At 40.8% G+C, this 13,720-nt stretch overlaps 1 protein-coding gene and 1 pseudogene across 3 annotated transcripts in view; one reads left to right on the top strand and one right to left on the bottom strand.

The window, feature by feature from the left end:
* PARP4 (poly(ADP-ribose) polymerase family member 4) overlaps nucleotides 1-7,742 on the bottom strand; it is a 104,053-nt gene extending 96,311 nt beyond the window's left edge. For 2 of the 3 annotated variants that reach the window (XM_035302291.3, XM_054256678.2), the window contains exon 1: nucleotides 997-1,068. The gene's annotated coding sequence lies outside the window, so the exon portion shown is untranslated. Of the gene's footprint in view, nucleotides 1-996; nucleotides 1,069-7,178; nucleotides 7,285-7,378 lie in introns of those variants that run through there. The other variant, XM_035302292.3, reaches the window with a different exon arrangement.
* Nucleotides 6,954-8,578, top strand: LOC100386401 (centrosomal P4.1-associated protein pseudogene; annotated as a pseudogene).
* Nucleotides 8,579-13,720: the final 5,142 nt, after the last annotated feature.

Genomic DNA, 13,720 nt, shown 5'->3' with positions numbered 1-13,720 from the left:
CAGACTACTTTTGATATACAGGGAACATTCAATAAAAGCTTGCTTACTAAAAACTATTTCATGCATCAACTAAAGCCCAGGATTACAGAAAGCCTTCTGACACTATTTGCGTTTTGGACTCAAATGGCATCTGTAATGCACCTTCCTAATGGGATTATTAAACCCCTAAACAACAAAGGTACTACTTTGATTCCACTCCTACATGGCATTAAGCAGCTCTACACACACAGACAGGACCTAATAAATATTTATTTAATAAATGATCAAGTCAAATGATGCATATACTGAGACCGAGTTTCCACTTTACCATAACACTATGCCTGGATATTGTCATATAATTATTGTCATTCAGCAGTCCAGAATCGAAAGTGCTTGGGCTTGAATATTTAGCGGCGCCTTGGTTTTCTAGAAGCTGAGATCTATCAACTCGATCCCCGGGTGAAACATTCGGCCCTCCCCGCAGGAATTATTTAACTGAGTTAGAGGTTTTCAACTTTGTTTCTATCACTGTGTTCCCAGTGACTCACAAGGTAAGATAATCGTGATTATTCACCAAACCACCTTTTTTCTTTAGGAAAGAAAGCCGTTTGGCATTCTGGAAACAAGGAACACGGATTTCTACTGCTAATCGCTCATTTTCTCGAGCACTGCAAGGGGTCCGCAGACGCAGGTGTGAGTGCCGGCTCCGGTGGGCACCCCCCACCCCACCCAGTTTCTCGTCACCTGGGTGCACCGCGGGGCAAGGCGGAACCACCGCGACATCCGTCCCCGAGGGCGCGGGCTGCACCACCGCGCCCACCCCGCGCCCCACAGCCGGGTCAGGCCTACAGCGCCGATGCCGGGCAGGACGAGGGCGCAGCCACGGGCGGAGAAGGCGCCGCGCAGCACAAGGGCGCAGCCACCGGCAGAGAAGGCGCCGCGCAGGGAGCGTGGGCCACTTCCTGGCCAGAACTACAGGGACCCTTGGTGGCCCCCCACCCCGCGGGGCCCACGCACCTGCCAGAGGATCCAGCCAGCTTCCGGCGCTCCCCGATTCGGCGCTGCTAGCTCTCGGTGCTTCCGGATTCTAGGCTCTCCCTGACCGGGAGGCTGGGCGGGTGCCACTGCGGCCGGAACCACCCCCCCGCACCCGGCGAGTGCAGCGTCCCTAGCGGGGACGGTCGCCAGAACGCGCCTGAAAGCGGGTCCGCCAGGTGGGGAGGGGCACCCGGCCTCTGGCGGGGGTTTCTCTTCTAAGATCAGCCCGAGGGTTCAGAAATTTGTTTCAGTTTAATATTTCAGGAGGGATTTCGCCAGTGAGGATAAATACAAAAGCTCGGCTTTCGGAGAGGTGGGTGGATGGTCTTGTCCTTTAACTGAGAAATTGAAGGGTTCCTAAGGACGGGAAAGAAGAAAATTTCGGGAAAATTCGGGGAAACAGGAGAGTAATAAATTTACTTTAAGCCTCCCCGAGTTTGAAATTCGTGATAGTGTTTGTAAGTAGCTGGAAGTATATTCATCTGTCATTCAAGATAGGCGGGGCCTGGAGATACAGATCTGAGATTCACTGAAATGGGAGTAAAGCAATGGGGAAGATTCAGATTTTTAGGATACCGAATGAAATGAGACTAGAAAGGATAGAGTAGAGAGTAGAGTGGAAATGGTATGGCGTTGAATCCTGACTCCACAATTTATTACCAAGGGGATTGTGGACAAGGTAATTTACCCAGTTTCATCATTGCAACCTACTCTATAGGGTTGTGTAAGAAACAACAAGAGATTCTGGGGAGGAGAGAAACTGATTCCCAGAGTTACCACATTAAAATGCTCAAAATGTCCAATCTTCAACAAAAAATTATGAGGCATGAAAAAAAGAAAAAGAAAAAAGAAAAAAATGGCCAATTCAAAGGAAAAAAAGTAATGAACAGAAACTGTCCCCGAGGATGCACAGACATAGGAATTATTAGACAAATACTTTACATAAACTGTCTTAAATATGGACAGAAAGTGAAAGAAAATATAGAAAAAGAACTGAAAGAACCAGGAGAACAATGTCTCAACAAATAGAGAATATGCAATAAAAGATGTACAAATGTTCAACAAACACGAAAAAAGCTAATTATCAGAGAAGTGCAAATCAAAACTACAGTGAGATACCATCTTACACCAGTCAGAACAGTTATTATTAAACAGTCAAGAAACAACAGATGCTGGCAAGGCTGCATTGAAAAGGAAATGCTTATACACTGTCGGTGAGAATGTAAATTAGTTCAACCACTGTGGAAAGCAGTTTGGAGACTTCTCAAAGAGCTGAAAACAGAATTGCCATTCGACCCAGGAATCCCATTACTGGGCACACATCCAAAAGAAAAGAACTCATTCTACCAAAAATACACGTGCACTAGTATGTTCATGACAGCAGTATTCACAATAAAAACACGGAATCAACCTAGGTGCCCATCAACAATGGATTGGATAGGCTGGGAGTGGTGGCTCACACCTATAATCCCAGCACTTTGGGAGGCTGAGGTGAGTGGATCACGAGGTCAAGAGATCGAGACCAACCTGGTCAACAAGGTGAAACCCCGTCTCTACTAAAAATACAAAAATTAGCTGGGCATGGTGGTGTGTGCGTGTAGTCCCAGCTACTTGGGAGGCTGAGGCAGGAGAATTGCTTGAACCCAGAAGGCGGAGGTTGCAATGAGCCGAGATCGTGCCATTGTACTCCAGTCTAGGTAACAACAGCAAAACTCTGTCTCAAAAACAAAACACAAAAAACCAATGGATTGGATAAAGAAAATGTGGTACATATGCACCATGGGATACTATGAAGCTATAAAAAGAATGAAATCATGTCCTTTAAAGCAATATGGATGCAAATGGAGGCCATTGTCCTAAGTGAGTTAATGAAGGAACAGAAAAACCAAATACTGCGTGTTGTCATTTGTAAGTGGGAGCTAAACACTGAGTACTCATGGACATAAAGATTGCAACAACAGACACTGGGGACTACTAGATGGGGAGGGAGGGAGAGAGGGGGCTAAGGATTGAAAAACTATTGGGTACTGTGCTCAGTACCTGGGTGAGGGGCTCAATCATACCCCAAACCTCAGCACCATGAATTATACTTAGATAACAAACCTGCAGTGTACCCTCTGAATCTAAAATGAAGTTATTTAAAAAACAAAGAATATTAATAAAGAGATAGAAATTATAAAAGGAACCAAACAGAAACTTTGGCACTAAAAAGAACCAAAGGGAAATTGTGTAGTTAAAAAGCACAATAGGATGAGGCATGGTGGCTCATGCCTGTAAACATAGCACCTTGGGAGGCCAAGGCGGGAGGATTGCTTGAGGCCAAGAGTTTGCCCTGGCAACATAGCGAGACCCCATCTCTACAGAAAAATTACAAAATTAACTGGTGGTACATGCCTGTGGTCCTAGCTACTCAGGAGGCTAAGGCAGGAGGATCTCTTGAGCCCAGGAGTTCACAGCTGCAGTGAGCTATGATTGCACTCCTGTACTCCAGCCTGGGCGACAGAGCAACACCTTGTCTCTAAAAAAAGAAAAGAAAAAGAACAAAAGTACAATAACTTAAATGAAAAATTCACAAGTGATGCTCAACAGTAGATTTAAGCAGGTAAAAGAAGGAAGATAAAACAATTGAAATTATTAAGTCTGAGGAGCATAAAGTAACAGAATAAAGATCAAAGTCCAAAAGATTTGTGGCTACCATCAAGTGTACCAGCATACACACAATGGGAGTCCCAGAAAGAAATAAGAGAGTAAAAGGGGCAGGAAGAGTATCTGAAGAAACAGTGCTCCAAAGTCTCCAATTTGATAAATGACATAATGTAACACTTCCAAGAAGCTCCATGAACTTTAAGTATGATAAATTCAAAGAGTCCCCAATAGCATTACATTAATAATCAAATGGTTAGAAGCCAAAGACAGAGAGGCTTAAAAGCAGCTAGACAGAATGATCACTACATACAAAGGACCTTCCATAAGATTAACAGCCAATCTATTACCATGGAAGCCAGAAGGCAGTGGAGTGATATAAAGTGCTGAAAGAAAACAAACAAACTGGTAACCATGAATTCTATATCTGTCAAAACTATCCTGCAGAAATGATGGAGAGGCCAGGTGCAGTGACTCATGCCTATAATCTCAGCACTTTGGGAGGCTGAGGCAAGTGGATTGCTTGAGTTCAGGAGTTCAAGACCAAGCTGGGCAACATGGCGAAACCCGATCTCTACAAAAAATACAAAAATTAGGCAGGTGTGGAGTACATGCTCAGCTAGCTAGGAGGCTGAGGTGGGAGGACCACTTGCGACCTGGAGGTTGAGGCTACAGTGAGTTGTAATTGTGCTACTGCCCTCCAGTCTGAGTGATAGAGTCATCCCATTTAAAAAAAATGTATCATAAAAACCTATAGAATTCTTGAAGAACCATCCACAGGTGCTTCTTGATACTGTGCCTCAGAAAATAAATTAGAAGAAGCATCATACTCCTACCCAGACCCAGCACAGGAAGAAACATATGCCTCCAACATTTTATCCCATGAGCAAGGCAACTTCTGTAGATTGAAGATTTTGTCTTAACTTCAAAAAGTGCTTCTTCTAATTTATTTTCTGAGGCACAGTATCAAGAAGCACCTGTGGAAAAAAAATGATTCAAAAGAAGAAAACCGTAACCATCCTACAGGTGAGCGACTTATGTTTCTCTCTTTTCTACTTAACTCGTAGATAAGAGAGAAACATAAACTATTTCTCTACTAAGTTGTCCTAAGATAAGACCTTTCTCTCTCTCTCTGTGTGTGTGTGTGTGTGTGTGTGTGTGTGTATGTATGTGTGTGTTTGTCCCCTGTGGCTTTTTTTTGGAGACAGAATCTCAATCTTTGGCCCAGCCTGGTGTGCAGTGGCATGCTCTCAGCTCACTGCAACCTCTGCCTCCAGGGTTCAAGTGATTTTCGTGTCTTAGCCTCCTGAGTAGCTGGGATTACAGGTATGCACCACCATGCCCAGATAATTTTGTGTAATTTTAGTAGAGATGGGGTTTCACCATGTTGGCCTGGCTGGTCTCAAACTCTTGGCCTCAAGTGATCTGCCTGCCTTGGCTTCCCAAAGTGCTGAGATCACAGATTTGAGCCATTGCACCCAGCCACAATGCCTTGTTCCTAATTTAGAGTTAATTCCTTGGTGTAGAAAGCTCAAATACATTTTTCTTCTTTTTTACACAATATGCTTCTCTAGCCTTTTATTTTGGAAAATTTTAAACATCCAGAAAAGTTGAAAGACCACTGCAGTGATTACTGATATACCCAACACCTAGATTCAGTAGTCAATATTTTGCTGTATTTACTTTGTCAGTACAAATGTATGTGTGTATATATCTACATGTATATCCTTATTTTTACCTCTATATATAATTTGCTGAACCATTTCACTGAAAATAATATGGAGGTATCTTGTTACTTCATTCCAAATATTTCGGTATGTATCAAGTAAAAATAAGGACATTCATCTGTATATCCACAGTGCTATTATTATACCTAAGGAAATTAATAATTCCTTAATATTCAAGTTCATTTTGGAATTCCCCAAATTGTCCCAAAATGTCTTTTAAAGGTGCTTTGTTTTTAAAGGATCCAATTAAATTCATGCATATCCAGTCAAGTTATGAGTTGTTTGATTCTTACAACTCTTTAGTCTTTTTATTAGAAAAGCCCACAAGTTTTTTTTTCTTTCTCATAACATTAACCTTTTGAAGAAATGTCAAGTGTCTTTATTTAATTTAATTTTATTTTATTTTTGAGACAGGGTCTTGCTCTGTCTCCTAGGTTGGAATGCCGTGGAACCATCTCAGCTTACTGCAGCCTCTGCCTCCCAGGTTCAAGTGATTCTTGTCTTTTAGACTCCCAACTAGCTGGGATTACAGTCATACACCAACATGCCCGGCTAATTTTTGTATTTTGTAGAGATGGGGTTTGGACATGTTGGCCAGGCTAGTCTCGAATTCTTGGCCTCAAGCAATTCTCCTCCCTAGGCCTCCCAGAGTGCTGGGATTATAGGTTTGATCCACCACAACCGGCCTCAAGTGTCTTAATTGGAGTTTCGTAGTTTCTCTTACGTATTAAAGAATTCCTTGAGTGTCGTAAAATTGTTGACATACATTATTTTTAACTAATAAAATTTTTAGCATAGTAACTTGTAAAATTCTCATGTTTTAAGACATGAATCTGTTTTTCTTGAGAAAAATTCTTCCTAATTTTTATCTTAGGAGAAGGTATTTTATCATATTGGGAGAAAATGATAGAACAGATTTAGGGAGAGATGACGATTCCTCAGAAGTGGCTAATATTGAAGAAAGCTATTGTTCATGTTGAAAGGAATGAGAAATATGCTATTTAATACAATAGCTGGCCTTTGTTATTGAACACTTTCCTTGTTTGAAAGAGCTATACTTTTTTTGTTTTTGTTTGACTATGCTTTTAAATATAAGGTTAAAGATACAACCTATTAGGTATTGTCGACAACAAACGAGGTTGAGGAGATAACGTCAGTTAAAGTTGCTTTGACATTGTATTGCCAAAGCTTTTCACTTAAGAGAAACATCTGAATAAAATCAGTCTTCTCTCAAATAGTTAAATCCTATTTTTGGAGAAGGGAAAAATTAAGTATTGGGATCTCCCATTTGGTCACTTATCAATTATGATTGCATAATTAGATAAGTTATAGAATTTTAAAATATGGCAAAGATAAAGTATTTTATCTTTTAAATAGGTTGATTAGAGCACTTTTGAGGATCAGCCTCTATTTAAAATGGATAGACAGCAGACCAGGCGCGGTGGCTCACGCCTGTAGTACCAGCACTTTGGGAGGCTGAGGCAGGTGGATCACAAGATCAGGAGTTCGAGACCAGCCTGGCCAACATGGTGAAACCCTGTCTCTACTAAACATACAAAAATTAGCTGGGCGTGGTGGCGTGTGCCTGTAATCCCAGTTCCTCTGGGAGGCTGAGGCAGGAGAATCAATCGAACAAGGGCGTCGGAGGTTGCAGTTAGCAGAGAATGCGCAACTGCATTCCAGCATGGATGATAGAGTGAGACTCCATCTCAAAAAAAAAAAAAAGAATAGACAGCAACTTCAGTGGAAAACTGCTCTTATAAATAAAGAACCGTGTGCAGAGAACCTTACCTTTAAAAAGGACAACAAAGCTAGAACCAAGAGGGGATCTGTCACCATCAATCAGAAGCCAAAAGTGCTGAAGTGTAATAACAGGAAAAGTCTGTCTCCATCAGGACTGAAAATACAGACAGGGAAGAAATGTGATGAGCAGTTTAGAGACCAGATCAAATTTGAAAAAAATGTTACATCTAATAATAAAGAAAATGTACCTGAGTGTCCAAAACCTTGTGATACCGGCTGTACAGGGTGGAATAAGACATCAGATAAAGACAGACATCCTCTTTCATCAGGGCCGGCCCGCTGCCTGGCTTCTAAGAGCCTTGTCAGGGAGACCGTGAAAGACTCGGAATCTTCTCTTGACGTTTCTCTTCAGAAAACGTTAAAGACGTGGGAACGAGAAAAGGAAAAGGAATATTTGGAGTTGGATGATTTTTTGTTTTTAGAACAAGCTGCTGGTGAAATATCATTTTCTAGTAATTCCTCATTTGTACCGAAAATCTTAGAAAGGGATCAACAGATCCGCAAAGGTCACCGGATGTCTTCCACCCCTGTCAAAGCTGTGCCGCAGAAGACAAATCTGGCAGGTTCCGTTGGTCAGTGTAACTGCAGTGAGGATTTGGACCACGCTGCACGTGAGAGTGTGCAGTGTGAGTGTGAGGTCACACCCAAACAAAACCGTTCATTGTCCTCAGCTGATGAATCGAGGGAACAGCCTTGTAAAATCATTAGGAAAGCCTTCCAAAAGAGCACTTCTGAAAATCAAACTGAATGGATTGCAGGTGACAATGAAGGTGTTATGAACAGTGACAGTAGCACTGCCTCTGAGGAGCAGCTTGATGTTACCATAAAACCATCGACTGAGGATAGAGAAAGGGGCTTCAGCAGCAAAGAGGATAGCCCACAAGTCTGTGATGGTAAGGGGCCTTTTAGGGACACCGGGACTCAAGAAGATAAAAGGAGAGATGTTGATCTGGATTTGTCTGATAAAGATTACAGTAGCGATGAGTCTATCATAGAAAGCAGCAAACATCAAGTGTCTGAGCCCTCAAGATCCTCATCGCTAACTATGAGTAAAATGGACTTTGATGATGAAAGAACTTGGACTGACTTGAGGAGAATTTGTGTAATCAGGATGTTATTCTTGGGAATGAATCTAGTTACGGGACTCCGCAGACGTGCTACCTTAATAATGAAGTAGGCATCCTGGACAAAACAGTAAGAAGGAAGATTGCACCAGTCAAGAAGGGAGAAGACTTGAGCAAATCTAGGAGGAGCAGAACTCCTCCTCCTACATCAGAGCTGATGATGAAATTCTTTTTTTTTTAATTTTTATTTTTCTTTAATTTATTTTCCTTGAAGGGTAGGGGACAGAATCAAAGGGTAGGGGACAGAATCAAAGGGCTCCCTGGGTCCCCATTCTCAGAGCACCTTTCTTTTATTTTTTTTTTTGAGAGAAGGAAAGAAAAAAAAGGAGTGAAGGAGAGGAAGAAAGAGGAAGAAAAAGAGGGAGAATGGAAATGTTACTTTATTCTAAAAAATGGGTATTAATAATGGCCAGTCAATATTTCACTTAAACCTATGAGTAGGTGTGATGTGGTATTGACAAGAATGTATATTTTGTATATTTAAAGTGGAGAGCTCTATAAATATTTATTAAGTTTACTTCTTCTGGATCTGAGTTCGAGTCCAGGATATCCTTACTAATTTTCTGTCTCATGGAGTCTAAGTCTCTATGCATCTGGGTGTTAGGATCGTTAGCTCTTATTGTTGCATTGATCCTTTTACCACTATATCTTTGTTGCTTTAAAATCTATTTTATCAGATGCAATAATTGCAACTCCTGCTTTTTATTTATTTATTTATTTTAGCTCTCCATTTGGTTGGTAAATCTTTCTCCATCCCTTTGTTTTGAGTCTTTATGTATCCTTGCATGTGAAATGGGTCTGGATGTAGCATACCGTTGGGTTTTGGCTGTATCTTTTGATTGGGGGATTTAGTCAATTTAAATTTAGGATTACTGCCATTTGATGTTAACTGGCTGTTTTATCCATTTGTTGATGTAAATTCTTCTTTATGTTGATGGTCTTTATTTTTTGGTATTTTTTAGAAAGGCTAATACTGGTTGTTTCTTTCTATGTGTAATGCTTCTTTCAGAAGCTCTTGTAAAGCAGGCCTGGTGGTAATAAAATCTCTGAGTACTTGCTTGTTCATAAAAGATTTTATTTTTCCTTCAGTTGTGAAGCTTAGTTTGGCTGGATATGAAATTCAGAGCTGAAATTTCTGTTCTTTAAGGATGTTGAATATTGGCCCCCACTCTCTTCTGGCTTGTAGGGTTTCTGCTGAGAGATCTGCTGTAAGTCTGATAGGCTTGCCTGTGGGTAACCTGACCTTTTTCTCTGGCTGCCCTTAGTATTTTCTCCTTCGTTTCAACCCTGGTGAATCTAACGATTATGTGCCTTGGAGTTGCTCTTCTTGAGGAATATCTTTGTGGTGTTCTCTGTATTACCTGGGGTTGAATATTGTACTGCTTTGCTAGGTTGGGAAAATTTTCCTGAATAATATCCTGAAGAATATTATCTAGCTTGGATTCATTCTCTCTGTCGCATTCAGGTACACCTATCAAACGTAAATTAGGTCTTTTCACATAGTCCCATATTTCTTGGAGACTTTGCTCATTCCTTTTTATCCTTTTTTCTCTGATCTTGTCTTCTCGTTCTATTTCATTAAGTTGGTCTTCGACCTCTGATATCCTTTCTTCTGCTTGATCAATTCGAGTGTTTAAACCTGTGCATACTTCTTGGCATTCCCATATTGTATTCTTCAGTTCCATTAATTCACTTATATTCCTCTCTAAATTGTCTATTCTCATTAGGATTTCATCAAACCTTTTTTCAAAGTTCTTTACATTGGGCTACAACATGTTCTTTTAACTCACAGAAGTTTCTTATTATCCATCTTCTGAAGCCTGATTCTGTTAATGGGATGCACTCTTTCTCCATCAAGCCTTGTTCCCTTGTTGATGAGGAACTGTCATCCTCTTTAGAGGGAGAGGCATTCTGATTTTGAGTATTCTCAGCCTTTTTACACTGGTTTATTCCCATCATTGTAAATTTATCCACCTGTTGTCTTTGTAATTACCAACTTTCAAATTAGGTCTCTGAGTGGACGTCCAAGTTGTTAATTCCCAGGGCCAAAATATGAACAACCCACTGCACTGGCCAAAACAGTGACGTTAAGACTGATGGTGCTTTTCTGCCCCAGAATCTCCAGTCTGGCTTCCTTCTTGAGTCAGCAATAGGCGACTCTGCCTTCCTGGAGCTCTAAAAGTCAGTCAGAAGGGGAACCAGTCCTGTTTACTCTGCACCAAGAGCTGCCGCGCTGAGGTGCCGGCAAAACCACTGCACCGGCCACAAGAGTCGCGCTGGTGACCCGTGGAGCTCCTCCACTGGGAATCTTCTGCTCTGTGAGCAACAAAAATTTGTCTGAAAGTGTGGCATCCTCTTGTTCTCTGTGCTTTCACTGGGAGCTGCAATCCCAAGATGTAGCAATCAGCCTTGAAACCAAAACCAAAGTCAGATTCACACTTGGGAAGTGAACCCAAGTTAAACATAAGTCAAGACCAACCACCTGGTGAGTCAGAGCCTTATAAAATATGTATCAGAATGTGAGAAATTTAACATTTATCAATGCTGTCAGAATGCTTAAAATCCTAACTTTCCTTATTGCTCAATAGAAGTCAAATTGCTGGGTGATTTGTAAAAATTTGATTTATTTTGTGGATCCATATAATGTAATAGTCACTAGTATAAGAGATTCAGATGAATTGTCCTTTCAGATTTTTCAAACTTAAACTTAAATTTGACTTTTCTAAGGCTTTAAAATTAATTACTTTTTAATAAAGCGAGATAACATCAAAGCTTCTAAGTTTCTTTTTTTCCCTGAGACCTGTTCCAAGTCCCCCTTCCTAGAAGTACCAGCATTACCATTTCATTTGTGTATTCTAAAGAGTCCATGCATATAAAGGCATATGTGTGCATGGGTATATAATTACCTTTCTATACAAATGAAAAGATGCTTTTTGCATCCTGTCCTGTACCTTGCTTATGATAAATTTTGAAGATTGTTCTAATGCATATACCCATCTATCTCATTCCATTTAATGGATGTGTACTATTTCACTTGATTTAATGGATTTTTAAAACCAGCATTGAAAGAGTCCTTTCCATTATATTGTAAACTCTGACCACCTTGGAGATCATAGGTGCTTTAAAATAGAAATTATAATGTTATTTTTCAAAAATTCTGATTTTAAAAGTAATATTTTTTTTTTTTGCAGAAAGTTTGGAAGTTTAAAAAAGTATAGAAGCAAAAATATTTACAACTTAACTACCCCAAAGTGACTGCTATGTCATTTTGGGAAGTTCCTTCCAGTCATTTTTCCTATGCTGCTTTTTTTTTTTTGAGACAGAGTCTCACTCAGTCACCAGGCGCCAGGCTGGAGTGCAGTGGTGTGACCTTGGCTCACTGCAACCTCTGCCTCCCGGGTTCAAGCAATTCTCCTGCCTCAGCCTCCCGGGTTCAAGCAATTCTCCTGCCTCAGCCTCCCGAGTACCTGGGACTACAGGTGCGTGCCACCACGCCCAGCTCATTTTTTTGTATTTTTAGTGGAGACGGGGTTTCACCATGATGGCCAAGATGGTCTCGATTTCTCGACCTCATGATCCACCCACCCACCTCGGCCTCCCAAAGTGCTGGGATTACAGGCGTGAGCCACTGCGCCCAGCTTCCTATGCATTTTTAATATGACAGAGAAGTATAACTTGCCTCATTCCTCTAGCCTTGTGGCTCACATTCAGAGGCAGAGACTGGAGTGATGTTGCTGTAATCCAGATGCAGTAATTCAGTTTTATCTTTAAGACCGTCTGTAAGCAATCTGAAACATTTTTAATCCAGCAAATATAACTGAAAAGGAGGTGAAATCCTTATCACATAAGATTTTTTTTTACTGAATAAAATGACCCAATGTAGTCAATGATATGTCAAAAGGAAAATTTTCTTAGTGGAGAGGTCATAAATTGAAATTTGAAAAAAAGTGTGAAGCTATGGATTAAATGGCACTTTGTTAGTTACTGTATTGGTTTCTCTGGGCTGCTGTAACAATGTATCACCAACTAGGTGGTTTAATGTGCCACAAGTATTCTCCCCCAGTTTTTGCTTTGACTGTAGAATTGTGTGTACCCTGTAGACATTTTGAATATTTAGCCAGTAGGAATATCTTGAGCTCCTGGGCTCAAGCTTGCCTTGGCCTCCCCATGTTGGTGTTACAGGCTTGAGCCACTGTGCCCAGCTAGCTAGGTTTTTTTTTTTTTTTGGAAGAAGTCTCAATCTGTCACCCAGGCTGGAGCGTGGTGACACAATCTCTGCTCACTGCAATCTCTACCTCCTGGGTTCAAGCGATCCTCCTGCCTCAGCCTCCTGAGTAGCTGGGATTACAGGTGTGCACCACCATGCCTGGCTAATTTTTTTTTTTTTTTTTTAAGTAGAGATGGGGTTTTACCACATTGGTCAGGCTGGTCTTGAACTCCTGACCTCGTGATCTGCCCACCTTGGGCTCCCAAAATGCTGGACTTACAGGTGTCAGCCACTGTGCCCGGCCAGTTTTTTTCACTGTGGTTTCCTCACTACCATGTAGAATGCCTGATTCATCATAGGCACCCAGTGAAGGCTTGTTGGATGAATGCTTTGGTGAGTGGATTGGCTGTTATTTCAGGCCTATGGACTGAAGATGAATTCACTAGGACTGGCAGTTACCAGCCTGTCAACAGGTTCTGCACATCACTGCACTGAGATGGTCTCCTTAGGTGAAAACATAGTTTGGTCATTTTAGGAAAGAAATTGCAGACTTTGAACAACAGAAAGCAAAAGAATTAGCTTGAATAGAAGAGTTTAAGAAGGAGGAAATGAGGAAGCTTCAAAAGGAATGTAAAATTTTTGAGAAGTATACTACAGCTGCAAGAGCTTCTCCAGATAAAAAGGAATGGGAAGAAATACAGGAATGCTAGTTCTTTATGTTATAGTCATGTAAGTTAGTAAAGTTGACAATATTATAAGAATCTCATTAGAGTTATTTCATATGTCAAAGCAAAACTATGTATCAATCCATTATTGATTCTTTCAACAAATAATCTGTCTGAGACAGTGTGTCAGGAATATATTTTGTAGTCTGACTTTTAAAGGGTAAAATATGTATCAGTTCTTTTCTTACTAGTAAAGACTTCCTAGAAAAGACCATGCTAATGTCATGGATGAATGAACAAGCCAGGAGTTGGAAATTCACCAGCATAATGTTGTGTTAATCTTTTTGACCTGCCACACACCAAATACTGTTAGTTCTGATCATTTATCATAACTTACAGCTGTAAATAACCAGGTGTTTAATTCCAAAACTCAGAAACTGATAGGCCAGATTATCAGTCCTGTTCATTTCATAGTTAGAAATGGACATGATCAGAAGGATATAGCAGTTAAAAAAGAACTCATGCAGTTCTTGC

Source organism: Callithrix jacchus, chromosome 5 (genome assembly GCF_049354715.1).
Source record: "Callithrix jacchus isolate 240 chromosome 5, calJac240_pri, whole genome shotgun sequence".
Taxonomy (NCBI): domain Eukaryota; kingdom Metazoa; phylum Chordata; class Mammalia; order Primates; family Cebidae; genus Callithrix; species Callithrix jacchus.
This window is presented reverse-complemented; position numbering and strand designations above follow the sequence as displayed.